The following is a 14580-nucleotide window of genomic DNA, read 5'->3' on the forward strand; positions in this document are numbered from 1 at the left end:
TGAAGCAAAGAAAGGCATTCCATGGTTCTCCCGGGACTTCTTCCTTTAGCTGAATTATAGCAACACGTTCACACCACTGCAGCTCAGGCTGCTGGAGTTTAAAGCGCAGACCTCTATCTGCCAGTGCTTCGATCCCACGGCTACAAACATTCATATTAGGATTGAACCTGGCTTTCAAACATCATGAGATAAATGGGAGTTTACTGGGGGAAAACGTGTGCCCTCATGAAACTACAGTAGAAGATGCGGAAATGGGACTGTCCCTGTTCAGCAGCTTCTATACTAATATAATAAAGCCTCAAAGTCACCAGAAGTCACCTGGCCTTGGGTTATGTTTCAAATCCAGGCTCACTGACATTCATGAAACTTTTGGCAACACAGGCCAAGTTTCGTGCAAGGCTGGGTAGAACACTTCTTTCATGCGGAAGCTGGGTGAAACTCGGTGGCTTGGGCTAGATTTCACCTGAAGTTTCACATTCAAACAATCCGAAGTTTCAACATAAAATTAAGGGGTGAAGAGAAACAGAAAGAAAAAACAAAACAAAACAGGGGAAAAATGGCTTGCCTGGGAATGGAATGATCACCTACCATTCATCAAAAAGATTTCATCCTGGTGCCATTTAATTTTGCTGCTGGACTCTCACCTCCAGCAATACATATGCACTCAGCCCTGCGGACCAAGGCTTCCCAGTACTAAGGGGGAGCGAGTATTCTAGCTAGACGCACCCCCCCGGCCCCCCTCAAAGCCCAGGCTCAAAATAACCGGAGGATTTAAAATGTTAACCATACACATAAATGCGATGATTAACATGCTTCTTATAATGTAGATTTGAAGGGGAAAAGTGGCAATGAAATGCCCAGGTTTGGGAAATTTAAAGATTAGACTGAACATCTCTAGGTTTTTCTACTATAAATCCAAATTCTGGAGATTCGATTGCATCTGCTCCTAATCCAGGGAGATCTCTGCCGTAGCTTTCTCCACAGCTCCGCCCCTTTGGAGACTTGTCCTGTGGCCACTTGCGTCTGTCCTTCTTAGCAAGGTGCAGAGGACAGGGGGCAGACTGCGTCAGCGCTGAGGAGCTAGTGTCCTTGACTGGGACTTAAACAGTCTCCTGACAGGATTAGGCTCATTCTATTCCTAACCTTCAACAGAACACGCAGGGACCGTTCACCAGGGAACGTCAAACTCTGTATTTGGCTGAGGACTGTGAAAATACCTTGCGCTTGGGGTGGGAAAGAAAAAGGGAACAAATGTCACACACACTTGTGCTTTCTTTACAATGAAGAGAATATGCCAAAGTTGACTGAATGGCTAGTAAGTGCTACGTTTTGCCCATTTTAGGAAATACATTTTTAAGAAATCCCTTATTCCTTACACAGCAGAAGTTTCACTCGTAAAACAGACTTCTGGCTACTAAGGGTTTTTTTTTTTTCTGGTTTTCTTTTGATTTTAATTTTCTTTTTCTTTCTTTGTTATTTCTTCCTGTTTTTGTTACTCAGACAATCATTAGGTAGTTAAAATGCATGCTTTCCTTTGATGTGTGGTCTGTGATACCAATAAACTTTTCTGAAAAAAAAGTATCTCTGAACTCCAAAGATTTCAGCATCCATGTTTTTAAAAAGCACCAGTTGGGCCCCAAGGCACACAGAGATTCTGAGGCAGCAGGGTAGCCAGCGCGGGGCTCTGTGCACTGTCATTTGCTGCGTGCTCTTACACATCTGCCAGACAGGGGTCATGAACTGTCATGAAGTCTGTGTTGGGGAGAACTTTACCAGAGAACAGTTTTCTTACAATTGGGGGTCCCTCTAGAAGTAAAATCTAAGACAGATCAGTGAGGAAAACTAAAGCTCCAATAAATTGTTTAAAGGAAATGCTATCAAAGCATTAAACCAAAAGGAAAAAAAAGGAGACTTTTTACTGAACATAGTAAATAGCCACAATCAAAGTAAATGCTGTGTTTGAAGTTAAAGTCCACAGATCAAAGTACTTCGCAAAATGTCAAGTACAAGCGTAACAAGGGGGAGAGGGGAGCCACGGAAACTGACCCGAAGTATCACATTGTCACATTAGAGAAACCTGCCAGCAGATGTACCCAGCAAAAGATAGTCAGCTTAGTAAGGAATCCTCAAAACTGTCCCCTAAAATGTGCCAGGAACATACAAAACAACAATAACAAAAACAAAACCCCCAGATCCCCCAGATCAACCACTCTAATTCCACATGAGCAATGAACGAAACGGTGATGAAAGGAGAACATTATACAATACGGCTTGCTCATTGCCCTTAAAGAACAATTACTTATATATATTCTCTTTACTCAGGTGGATGGTTGCATCTTTTTCCTCTTTTTTTTTTTTTTAAATGCCCCTGGTAAGTTAAAAATAAAGCAGTCTAAACAACAGAAGTATGATGTCTGAAACACCCTCTCATTGCTCTGGCAATCAGGCTTAATTAGACCTCTGATCCATGGCTTAGTCATAGTCAAGTCTGTACTGCAGGTCACTATTATGAGAGCTTTAAGCAAAGTTTAAAATTTACAGCCACAAAAATGCCCAGATGCTCCTGCTGTATTCTGGAACACAGTGTTTACCTGGGAATTGTTCACAACTCCCCTTATTATTTTCACTATAAGTAAGTTATTTTAAAGACATTAGTTATGAACATATCAGAAAACAATTAAATAATTCTGGAACAAAAAATCTTACCTACAGGCAGCTGAGTTCAACAGTTGCTCTATACAGAGGAAGCAGGAGTCAGTGGCCTTTTACATGTAGAGATTGTTTATTTAGCCCTTTTTAAAAGGTCTTGAACTCCAGAGGTTTAAGATTAAGTCCAATCCAAGTGTCTGAGGGAAAAAAAGGCAAGAGAGAGGCAAATAAGAAAGGGAAAGAATCCCAGCTGCTGGGTGGTGCTACTGTTCTGAGAGCATTTGAGCTATTTCCAGCATTAACAGCAGCCGGGCTTGTCTGCAAAGGGATGAAAATGCCTTGCCCGGATCGCCACCCCCCACTCTGGGGGAAAAAACACCAACCAGGAAACCCACAACAACTTGGTTCATTGTGCAAATATTCATTTAAATTTTGAGGAAAACTGCCAGCACCATTGAAAACAAAACAAACCCAAAGTTGACTGGAATCTTAAAGAAACACAGTGCTCCTCAAGTTTTCAAAATGAATTACCTGATTCATTGCAAACGAGATGTCCTACTTATGCTTTACTGAGAAGGAGGCTTTTCTTCTGATATTTCCTAGGGGGTCTTAAGAAATAGTTGAGAGCTCTCTGGTAGCAGTATCTGTTGTCAGTCTATTCTTAAGATTGAAGACAAATGATTTCTTAAAAGAGCCCACACCTAAATTTCCAGTTTCATCAACTATGCTATTTTTGAAAGCTACTGGGTTAAGCGTTGACATCTCTTATCTATTGGCAGAGACTGGGGACCATTCAGTGACATGAGGCAGACAAACAGTGACCCCTGCTTCTGCCTCCACAGGCCAATGAAGAAATCATTCTGGTTGGGTCACTGGCAATGACTGACAAACTTTGAGCCTTCATTTTGTTTCTAGAAATAAAAATTAAGAAGTCGTATTCATTCATTCATTCAGCAAATATTTATTTGGTGAGCCCTTCAGAGCTTACTATAAGCCAAGCACTCTGGGAATACAGTGGTGGGCAGAATGAAGTGTCCTTGCCTTCAGGGGTTTAGAGCACACAGATGCAGCGAGAATAAATAAAAACAGAATTTTTAAATATTTTCCAGACTTTTTCACATGATGAGATTGTTCACATCATGGCAGCTAAAGACTGAGATCTCCTTCTACTGTGGATGAAGGAAGATACTGTGCATCATCAGACCAACTTCAGGCTTCCATTGAGTCACTGTGCCTTTACAACACCACCAGGGAGGAAAATTACTTACTTTCTACCAAGGAAGTAGTTAAGTATTTTTATGAATGCTTTCATTCCAATAGATGAAATCCCTGTTTTTTTTCAATCCCCTACTCCCCATTACAAAAAGAATGCTTAAGTAGTCAGAAAGTACTACTGAGAGGCTTTCCATCGGGAGATGAAAAGAGAGTCTTCAACCTGAATCCAGTATAAAAAAACTGCCGGTGGCTCAGGCCTGTAATCCCAGCACTTTGGGAGGCCGAGGCAGGTGGATCACGAGGTCAGGAGATCTAGACCATCCTGGCTAACATGGTGAAACCCCATCTCTAATAAAAATGCAAAAAATTAGCAGGATGTCATGGAACGCGCCTGTAGTCCCAGCTACTTGGGAGGCTGAGGCAGGAGAATCATTTGAAGCCGGGAGGTGGAGGTTGCAGTGAGCCGAGATCGCACCACTGCACTCCAGCCTGGGCAACAGAGTGAGACTCCATCTCAAAAAAAAAAAAAAAAAAAATGCCCTGATATATTTTATAATTAATGTGAGGGTTGGTTGCTAGATGCTTATATCAAATTCAATTCTTTCTTTGCCTTTAAAGAAAGACACTGAAATAGATTATGGAAAATACTGAGGATTATGCCATGTTAAAAAAAAAAAAGGGTTACATGACTACTACTTCAAGTACTATTTAAAAATAGTGAATTAAAACTGTATTTCAAATGAAAAAATTATAAATTAACTTTGAAATCTCTAATCTGAATTTTATAAATAAGATCAGCTTTGTTTTAAAAATGTATACCAGGCTTTAAAAAATCACTCTAGAATAAAGCATTTTTCTGTTCACTTATTTTAAATGGTTACATTTTACTATGTCTTAAATACCTGCCAATCTAACATGGGATATTTGTTTCTCTTGGCCTCAATGTGGAATGGTAATTCTACTGGTAATAATTGGAAGCCTAGCCGTAGATAGACACATTTTTTAATTGTTTTTTTCTTTTTCCTCCTTATAATAGTTTATACCAAAAAGGAAAATGCATTCAAATATTGGCTTTCCTCGAGAAGCTATGGCGTTAAGGAAACAAAGATGAACATAACCCACTCTTGTGTAAAATAGGGATAATAATGAGTTATCACAGGGCTCATAGGAATAATGCACATAAAATGTTTAACTGGGTAATGTCTGACACACAGCAAGCATTTGGTGAAAGTCAATACCATCATCTCTGCTGTAAGTGTAAAGCTTTGCTATCCAATATGGTGGCTACATGTGGCTACTGAGCTCAATGTGGCTAGTCAGAACTGAGATGTCATATAAGTGTAAAATGCATGCTAGATTTTGAGGTCTTTATACAAAAAAAAAAGGTGAATGATGAGAAATTACTCAATGGGTATGATGTTCATTATTCAGGTGATGGACACATTCATTAAATCCGTGACTTTACCACTATGCAGTCCATCCATGTAACAAAATTCTCCTTGTACCCCACAAATTTGTACAAATAAAAATAGATTAAAGTAAATGTTTTCTCTTCCTAAAACATGTAAACTATCATGTGATTTTTATATTGACTACATGTTGAAAAAAGAATGTAAATGATGACATTAATTTTTATATTATGTGTTGAAATGACAGTATTTTGGACATAGTGTGTTAAATAGGATATTTTGCTAAAATTAATTTCACTTCTTTTCTACTTTTTCAAATCTGACTGCTAGCTAATTTAAAATTACCTATGTGACTTGCATTCTATTTCTACTGGGCAGTGCCATGCAGGCCGATAGTTCTCGAAAGGTAGTTAGCATCACTGACCCGGAAGCTTCGTAAAAACAGATTGCTGGGTCCACCCCAGAGCGTCTGATTCAGTAGGTCTGGCGGGGCCTGAAATTCTGCATCCCTAACAAATTCCCGGGTGATTCTTGACCTCACTTTGAAAACCACTGGTGCTGGGCCTTGCTTCTTAAAAAAGTAGTCCACGGACCAACATCAACGTCATCACTTAGGATCTTGTTAGACACGCAAAACCTCAGGCCCCACCCAGACCTACTTAGCCGGTATGTGCATTTTCACAACATCCCCGGGCTGCGCGTAAACATGTTGAAACTTGAGAGAAATTGATCTGAAGTAGTGTCTGTCATCCCTGGGTGAATATAAGGTAAATTTTTACAAACAACAGTACCCCGGCCCCGCCCCTAGAGAGTCAGATTTAATGACTCTGGATGTGACTCGAGCATCTGCACACGTGAACAGCTGATTCCAGATTAAAGCAAGCACTGAGAGTCCCATCAGACTGGTGGAAAGGCCAGGATCTAGATCATTTGTACATCATTGAGACATAGTTGACACAGATCAAACCATATTAGAGGGTATTTACATCCCAAAAGAGGATCTTGTTAACCCAAATAACTCTACAATTGTTAGAACTGGTGAGAAAGACCCATATTTTGGAGTAGAGAGGCCTTCCGTTATTCACTACACCTCTGTTCCGGCCTTAAATAAATGAGCATGCCAACTTTAAGAGCATGTCTGAATAACCTCATTAGTTTGCCAAATGACTTCTCACATTTTCAGGCGGCACCTGAGCGTTGTGTGTTTCACAGAGCTTGGTAAAAATAAAATCCTCACTATAAGAATCTGGGCTCATGCTGGTGACATTTAAAACTTCCAATTCTATATGCAGAGACCATCTGCAGCTTTGCTTCTCACTTTCTTGGTTGATCCTTTCAGAAAAGTTTTAAAAGTGCATAACACTTAGAGTAGAGAGTCTGGAGTCAGGGTGCCTGGGTTCGAATCCTCATCCTGCCGCTTACGCATTGCTGTGGCTGCAGGTCACTTACTTGGCCTCCCCATACCTCAGTTTCCTCCTCTGTAATGAGACCTTTTTTTATTGGGTTGTTGTGAGGGTGAAAATTGTTATTTGAAACAGCCATGGAAAAATCTGCTGCTTTGTAAATTGTATATGAATGTTGGTTAAATAATCAAAATATATTTGAAAAACTGTGCAGATTTCCATATGTGGCTAAATTTAATAATTTTTTAAAGATACTGTGGTGATTTCCAAGGACTTTCATGGGCATGAGTTTTTGAACACGTATATTTAGAGGGTTTCTTTGTTGTTTTAAACTTTTTTCCCAAGAGAGCACAGAATTCTCAATTGATTCCTCATCGCTTCCTATTATTTGAGAGGATCCCAGTAGGAAGGAAGTAAATGTAGTTTTCCCATGAGTATTGTTTTCTAGAGAACATTCTTTACCCCTGCAGTCCTTTGAAAAGTGAGTTGTGCTATAGATGTTTAGAGGCCTCCCTGGCCCCTGTCATTCTAGTGGCATTGTCTAATATCCCAGGAGAACAATGTGTCATTCTCTTAGTCAAATATTTTAGTGCTTAGGGCGAGGCAGCAAGACCATCTGAAACACTGGCGTGAGTTTCAAAGACATATTGAAACAGCAGTCAGACTCTCCTATAGAAATCAGCTAATGCTGACTACAAGAAGGGATGGGGATGGACAGGGAAGTGAAGTCAAGCACGTCGTAAGCAAAACGGAGGCTAGACTAAGTAGAGTAACATCTTTTTTTTTTTGAGACGGAGTTTTGCTCTTGTTGCCCAGGCTGGAGTGCAATAGCACAATCTCAGCTCACCGCAACCTCTACCTCCCAGGTTCAAATAATTCTCCTGCCTCAGCCTCGCGAATAGCTGGGATTACAGGCATGCACCACCACACCCGGCTAATTTTGTATTTTTAGTAGAGATGGGGTTTTTCCATGTTGGTCAGGCTGGTCTCGAGCTCCTGACCTCAGGTGATCCACCCGCCTCGGCCTCCCAAAGTGCTGGGATTACAGGTGTGAGCCACCGCACCTGGCCTGGAGTAACATCTCTTATGCTTGTCTGCTTCAACCACACTCAACAAAGTGAAGCATATGCAAGAAAAATAAGGATATCTGGTAGCTTTGGGCACGCAGCAAGCATTTGTTGGGTCATCTACAGGAACCTCACCCATGGTATGCCACCTGCTGAACAATGCATGCATGCATCGGGCTGGGAAACTAAAGCCCATACATTGAGCGACTTTAGACCAGTCATGCAAGCTCCCTACACTTGTGTCCTGAAAGGTAGGCAGAGTAATGGGACTGCAACCGCCTTACTGACTCTTAAACCTATGCTTTTTCTTGGGCTTGTCTGGATTACATTCAGCAGTCTGCCATGATTTACGCCTTTTGGCGGCACTGTTTGAAAGGAGTCAAATCATGCGTCCAATGACTTCTACTGCCTGGTTATTGATGTTAAGTAAATACTTTTTAGTAAGCGATTTGTCATCACATGTGTCATTTTACCATCTGGGATTGAGGTTTATCAAGTGAGGTGAAAATCTTAACAAAAGGTTAAAGGACGAGTATCATTGAAAGAGATTATATAGAAATAATATCTTAAAACCTTTGTTAGAAGCTCAATTTTCTCGTTGAAACTTTGTTTATTGATTTTTATTTTTATTTATTCATTTATTTTTGAGATGGAGTTTCACTGTCACCCAGGCTGGAGTGCAATGGGGTGATCTCGGTTCACTGCAACCTCCACCACCTGGGTTCAAGCGATTCTCCTGCCTCAGCCTCCCAAGTAGCTGGGATTACAGACATGCGCCACCACACCTGGCTAATTTTTGTATTTTTAGTAGAGACGGGTTTCACCATGTTGGTCAGGTTGGTCTTGCACTCCTAACCTGAGGTGATCCTCCCACCTCAGCCTCCCAAAGTGCTGGAATTACAGGCATGAGCCACGGCGCCCGGCCTGAAACTTTGTTTTAAACTGGCTGCCTGAATTCTTTGTGTATTTAAAGAGCACCTCTGCTGTTTATGTAACCATGACTTAGCTTTTCTTGTTATTTCTATTCCATTTGAAATTGAGCATATGCAACAGTCGCTAAATCTGCTATGAAAATTGTGAAGCCTTCTCCATGTGGCCCACTGAAGGCCCTGCACGATCTGGTGTTCTGCAGCATTTCTGACCAGATCTCCATCACCTTCCTCGCAGCGCCATTGCCTCCGGCCTCTCCAGCCTCCCTTCCATTGCCTCCAGCCTCTCCAGCCTCCCTTCCATTGCCTCCGGCCTCTCCAGCCTCCCTTCCATTGCCTCCGGTCTCTCCAGCCTCCCTTCCATTGCCTCCGGCCTCTCCAGCCTCCCTTCCACTGCCTCCAGCCTCTCCAGCCTCCCTTCCATTTCCTCCGGCCTCTCCAGCCTCCCTTCCATTTCCTCTGGCCTCTCCAGCCTCCCTTGCATTCCTGGACCATGCCTCATGCAGGGCCCTGGCTTGCCTGGCTCAATCTGATGGGAATGCCTTCCCTGCCCAGTGGCGAACGCCATGCAGCCTCCAGCTTTCAACTGTCTCTTGCTCAGGAAGGACTTCCCTGCTCCACCAGTGTAGCCCCGCCACCCCCTTTTTTTAACTCGTAAAGAATCACCTTCCTCATTCCTTCTAAATTCGGGCTCAGTTGCTTGAATTTGTTGGAGTAATTGATCGGAGCCCCTCTCCTCCACTAGCCTATCAGCTCCCGCTTACCCCTTGCATGACTTACATTCCTCCCGCGGGTATTGCGTTCGTGCCTGGCCCTAAGTAGGGGCCAATACGTAGTTGCTGAATAAGTAAATGATTATATAAGTTCTGCCTAAGGCATTAAGCAACACAAGAGTACATTTTTTGGTTCTATATTTATCAGAACTTGTGAAATAAAAAGTATCTGATCACTTAAAAAGCAAAAAATTGTGTATTCTAATTAAGCGGCTGTTTCCAACCAAGACGATTCTCTGAAACATTGCTTTGTAGCTACATATTTGGTCTAGAAGCCATCTTAAGAGGCAGGAGTCACTTGTTTTTCCCTTCAGGATATAATATGTTCTGTTATCTTAATTTGCATTTATTCTAAAATAGATTTCAATAAAACAAGTTACTTGCATTCATATATCATATTCCTAGACCTTTTTCACAACCAACCACGTGATACTCTACTAGGGTAGAGTGAGGTCCCTGATAAACATTTCTTCTGATTAGGGTTATTGAGAGAATTATGTATTTGTCTATATATTGCCTGGCAGTTATACCACCTGAAACCATATGTGATTATTTATAATGTAGTTTTATGAGCAGACAGGCAGATATAAAGCAACACATCAACCATGCCACCTGGTCAGGCCATAGTCATTCCAATGGTATGAAACTCTTTCTTGTGGCCATATTATGCATAAGTTATAAACAGACAATGAATGGTCACTGATTGAGAAGACTGGAGATTTGCAATCTTATTTTCTGGCAAATAGCCAAGTAATGTCAACCGGAGGGATAAGGAGAGTTTTGTGTGTCATAGACTACAGAGCAGGGGTCAAAGCCTGGGGTAGGAGAGGGCTTGGTCTTTGCTGCATTGATTTGAAAGGAGCTATGGAAACTTTTCTTCTACCACTTGGGCACAGGAAGCCTTGCTATGGCCCAACAATGTTTTAAAATGTATTCTTTACACATGTAAAACACTCTGAAATCATCAAGATACAGCATGAAACGTATCTTTTCTGAGACATTAAAAAACTGAATGAATTAATCCAACAAGCCATGGCACAATTCCGTAATTACTATGACCACAGAAGTTAACTTAGCAGGGATAGTACATAATACACACCGTGCTAGGAAAGTGTCCTTGAAACCCACAAAGGTGAAGGATGAATTAAGACCAATGAAGGACAGTTGACCAGCATTCAAGAGTTAGAAGGAACTATATATTCCTTATATCAAGCGCATGAGAAAAACCCTGAATGAATGAGGCTGGAAACACAAACCCTCAGAGACTGGACATAGAAATATTTTCTATGTTGTCTGTCTTCTAAGCAGACCCTCTCTACTTCTGTGTGTAGCAACAACTACAGTGTTGCTGCAATATTGTTCTCCTCAGTTCTCAGGTGGCCAAGTGAGGCCTTGGGAGGCTAAAGTTCCTGGACTGGCCACCTCTGGCTATTAGCAACCTCATTTGTTTACCTCTATGCCTGCAAATATTCTTGATTTTATGTATAATATAATATAGAGAAGTCTGGAAGGGAATGCTTTAACCAGCAAAGTCAATCTACTAAACAAAAAGGTATGGGAGAGACACGTTAAGAAATCAGTAACCATGTTGTAGTTAAAAAAAAAAAAATGCGAAGTCTTTGTTCAGACCCTCGGGGCTAAGCAGAAGTAGACTGGTCTCCAGTGGCAGGAATGAGAGGGAATATCCTGCCCGCAGTGATGGACATTTTGGATTCAGGCAGAGAGGCAGGAAGCTGCCCTCTGAATCAGAGAAAATGCTCACATTTTGACCTTCTAGCAAGGGCCCTCCTTTTCTTGGCAAGAATTCCTTCGGGGATCATTTTCAGTTTGAGGTTCTGTCTGATGTTTTATTTTACAATGAAGTCACTATTTCCATATTCATTACTCTGTAAAATAAGTCAAGTAGGTAAGAGGTGTGGTAGACACTCCCTTCTGCCTCCTGAGGATCCATTTTACAGTCTTCCTCACTACAGAATCCTGACAGTACGGCCAGTTAACAACTGACCTCCCCGGATTCCTTGCAGTTTCTGACCAATAAGCTAAAGGCAAGGCATCCTGTTGAAAATTTCACATCCACAGTAATGACACTAAACCTCCCAAGAAGAGGGCTTCCTTGTCCTTTTCTTTCTTTCTTGAGATGGAGTCTGGCTCTGTCGCCTGCCCAGGCTGGAGGGCAGTGGCGCGATCTTGGCTCACTGCGAGCTCCGCTTTCCGGGTTCACACTATTCTCCTGCCTCTGCCTCCCGAGTAGCTGGGACTACAGGCACCCGCCACCACGCCCGGGTAATTTTTTGTATTTTAGTAGAGACGGCGTTTCACTATGTTGGCCAGGATGGTCTTGATCTCCTGACCTCATGATCCACCCGCCTCGGCCTCCCAAAGTGCTGGGATTACAAGCGTGAGCCACCACACCCGGCTGTCCTTTTCTTTCTAACCTTGTTCTGCTCCTCTTTTTGTAGACTGAAATGCAGATGTCATTCTGTGGGGGTGCTAACAGAGAGATGATAGAGCGATAGAGAGATGATACAGCAATGGAGAGATGACACAGCGATGGAGAGAGGATAGAGAGGAACCTACCCTGAGCTACCTGTCCGTGAGATTTCTTGTTATTTGAGGCAAACCCAACCTGGTTAAATGACTGTATTGAGGTAATCTGTTCCATGAAAGCTAGAAACAGAACCAAAACAATCATCTAAAAACAACCTTCATTACATTAGACTGGCTGAACGATAGCAATAAACTATTAGGCCTGCCATTAACGTATTAGTAAAAAATACCTCCAGAAGTTTTGAAAGAACTTCTGGGCATCAACAACTAATGCTTACAACAGTTGGGGCATTAAGTCTCCAGCCCATTATGATTTCCTAATGGAGCAAAAACTGCCATGAAAAATGAGCTGACATGCCTAACACCCCGGGAGCTGCATCATTTGAATATTTTCGACGCTAAATATAGTGAAGTAGTTGGCTCTTTTTTCTAAAACTACCATTTACTGATCAGTGATATCAAGAGAAATAAAAACACAGCAGTGATCGACAGGAAACACAAAACAGGAACGCACTGTTTATTCTGTTCTCAGTGGACACTGCCAGATCATTGTTCAGAGAGCTTTGAACAGGGTCGCTTCGATGGAGTTTAGGGAGTTTTTAAATCTAAATTGAATGATGAAATGTGTCCTTGGGACAGAAAAAGCAACTTTGAAAAGATTATTCAAGGTCATAAGGTATTGACTTTGAGCGTTTAAAAAAAAAAAACAAAAAACCTTTAAGAATCTTACTATGTTTTCTTAAAATGGTGAATGCTGTCAGTCATAATGGAGGTGAAGATAGGTTTGATTAGGAGGCCAGTGAATTTTCAGAGTTAAACAAAGTTAAAAACACACAGGCAACATGAAAATTGTTCTAAGCATTCCTGTGTCATGGTTTCTGATTAAGTATCATGAATGGAAGAAATGAATATAAATCATAACAATTCCGTTTTATAACAGACAGTCTCGTATAAATATTTTGTCTTTCTAGTCACATTTGCCAAGAGCTGTGTTAGAGTGTAATGATGGAGAGCGTGGTCTGTACTTACCTGCCACCATCAAACCCGACTCTATTACTGCCAGCTTCTGTGGCTGCTACAATATTCTTGGGCTTCAGTTCTCTTACCACCAAATAGGCACTGTGTGTGGCCCTTGACTCATCATTGTTGCGAGGCTTCAATGAGTTAACAGATGCAAAGCTCTTAAACAACAGCAACACACAGTAGGCCCTCCCTAAGTGTTGGTTGCGGCTATTTTCATCATCATCTTAAGAGCATGGGCTTGGAGAATCAAGAGTTCTGAGTTAAGTTTCTGGTACTTTCTCGAATTAGCTCCCTGGTTTGGGCATAATTGTTGAGCCTCGTTTTCCTCATCTGAGCAATGGGAATATCGTTCATTACCTTAAAGCATTAAGAAGAGGGTTGAAGAATATAATGCTGGAAAACCACACCTGGCACATTGGAATCATTAGATACCATTTTGTTTACATTACATAGAAAAAAATTATTTGCAAATTGATCTTCAAAAATATAGGGACTTTTACTTTGCTGTTGGGGAAAATGAAATGGATTGGGCACACCTAGATACTGAATTTAATTTCCTTATCATTTATTTCATATAGCTCACATTCAAAGTTTTATGTTTTGGGTTTTTTTTTTCTATTTTAATTTTAAACAAGAATACATGGGACTGTCAAACAACTGGATTAAGAAAATCCCTATATCTGAGCTAATCACTTTGTCCTATGATTGACATAACAGTCTCCTTAGAGCAACAGCATTATCATTGCTTCATTTAGCAAGTAGAGAAGGCTAAAGAGGAAAGATAGTGGCATTAAAAGAAATGACCTGGAAGAAATAGAGAAGAATGGACTTTGTAAGTCCCTGTGAGAGTCTATCATTCCTCTAGCAGGGGGAGGAGCAGAGTTGTAATCCTAACCACCTTGTTACAAACAAATACACACTAACTTAACATTGATTGACTATGGTTATAATGAATGGTAATTGAAGAAGTATCCCTCTATCACAGCAGTGATTACATTCCAAGGAAAGAACTGAGGGTTTGGAACCAGGCACAGCTGATCTCAAGGCGTGGCTTCTCCCATGGCAAGCCATGTCACTTTAGGAGAGTTACTTAATCTCCCTGAGCCTGGATTTCCTTATCTATAAATAGCAGACAGGCTGGGCATCGTGGCTCATGCCTGTAATCCCAGCATTTTGGGAGGCTGAGGCGAGCAGATCACTGGAGGTCAGGAGTTCAAGACCAGCCTGGCCAACATGGTGAAACCCTGTCTCTACTAAAAATACAAAAATTAGCCATGTGTGGTGGTGCGCACCTGTAATCCCAGCTACTTGGGAGGCTGAAGCAGGAGAATTTGCTCGAACCCGGGAGGCAGAGGTGGCAGTGAGCTGAGATCATGCCACTGCACTCCAATCTGGATGTTCATCCTTTTTTTTTTTTTTTTGAGGCTCTGTCTCAAAAAAAAAAAAAAAAAAGCAGACAACCCCATCCACCTCTCTGGGAGGTTTTTGAGAGGATTAAATGAGACTTTGCATGAATATTGGCCACTCCATCAAGTGGTTGCAGAGGAGGGGTTCAGTAGGCTGTT

At 41.6% G+C, this 14580-nt stretch overlaps 1 protein-coding gene across 33 annotated transcripts in view; it reads right to left on the reverse strand.

Moving 5' to 3' along the window:
* Nucleotides 1–14580, reverse strand: part of SORBS2 (sorbin and SH3 domain containing 2) — a 370833-nt gene that overhangs the window by 186918 nt on the left and 169335 nt on the right. For 25 of the 33 annotated variants that reach the window (XM_063723752.1, XM_063723753.1, XM_054554820.2 and 22 more), the window contains one exon: nucleotides 2707–2846. The gene's annotated coding sequence lies outside the window, so the exon portion shown is untranslated. Of the gene's footprint in view, nucleotides 1–2706; nucleotides 2847–14580 lie in introns of those variants that run through there. The other 8 variants (XM_054554823.2, XM_054554824.2, XM_054554819.2 and 5 more) reach the window with 2 other exon arrangements.

Source organism: Pongo abelii, chromosome 3, assembly GCF_028885655.2.
Source record: "Pongo abelii isolate AG06213 chromosome 3, NHGRI_mPonAbe1-v2.0_pri, whole genome shotgun sequence".
NCBI classification, from domain to species: domain Eukaryota; kingdom Metazoa; phylum Chordata; class Mammalia; order Primates; family Hominidae; genus Pongo; species Pongo abelii.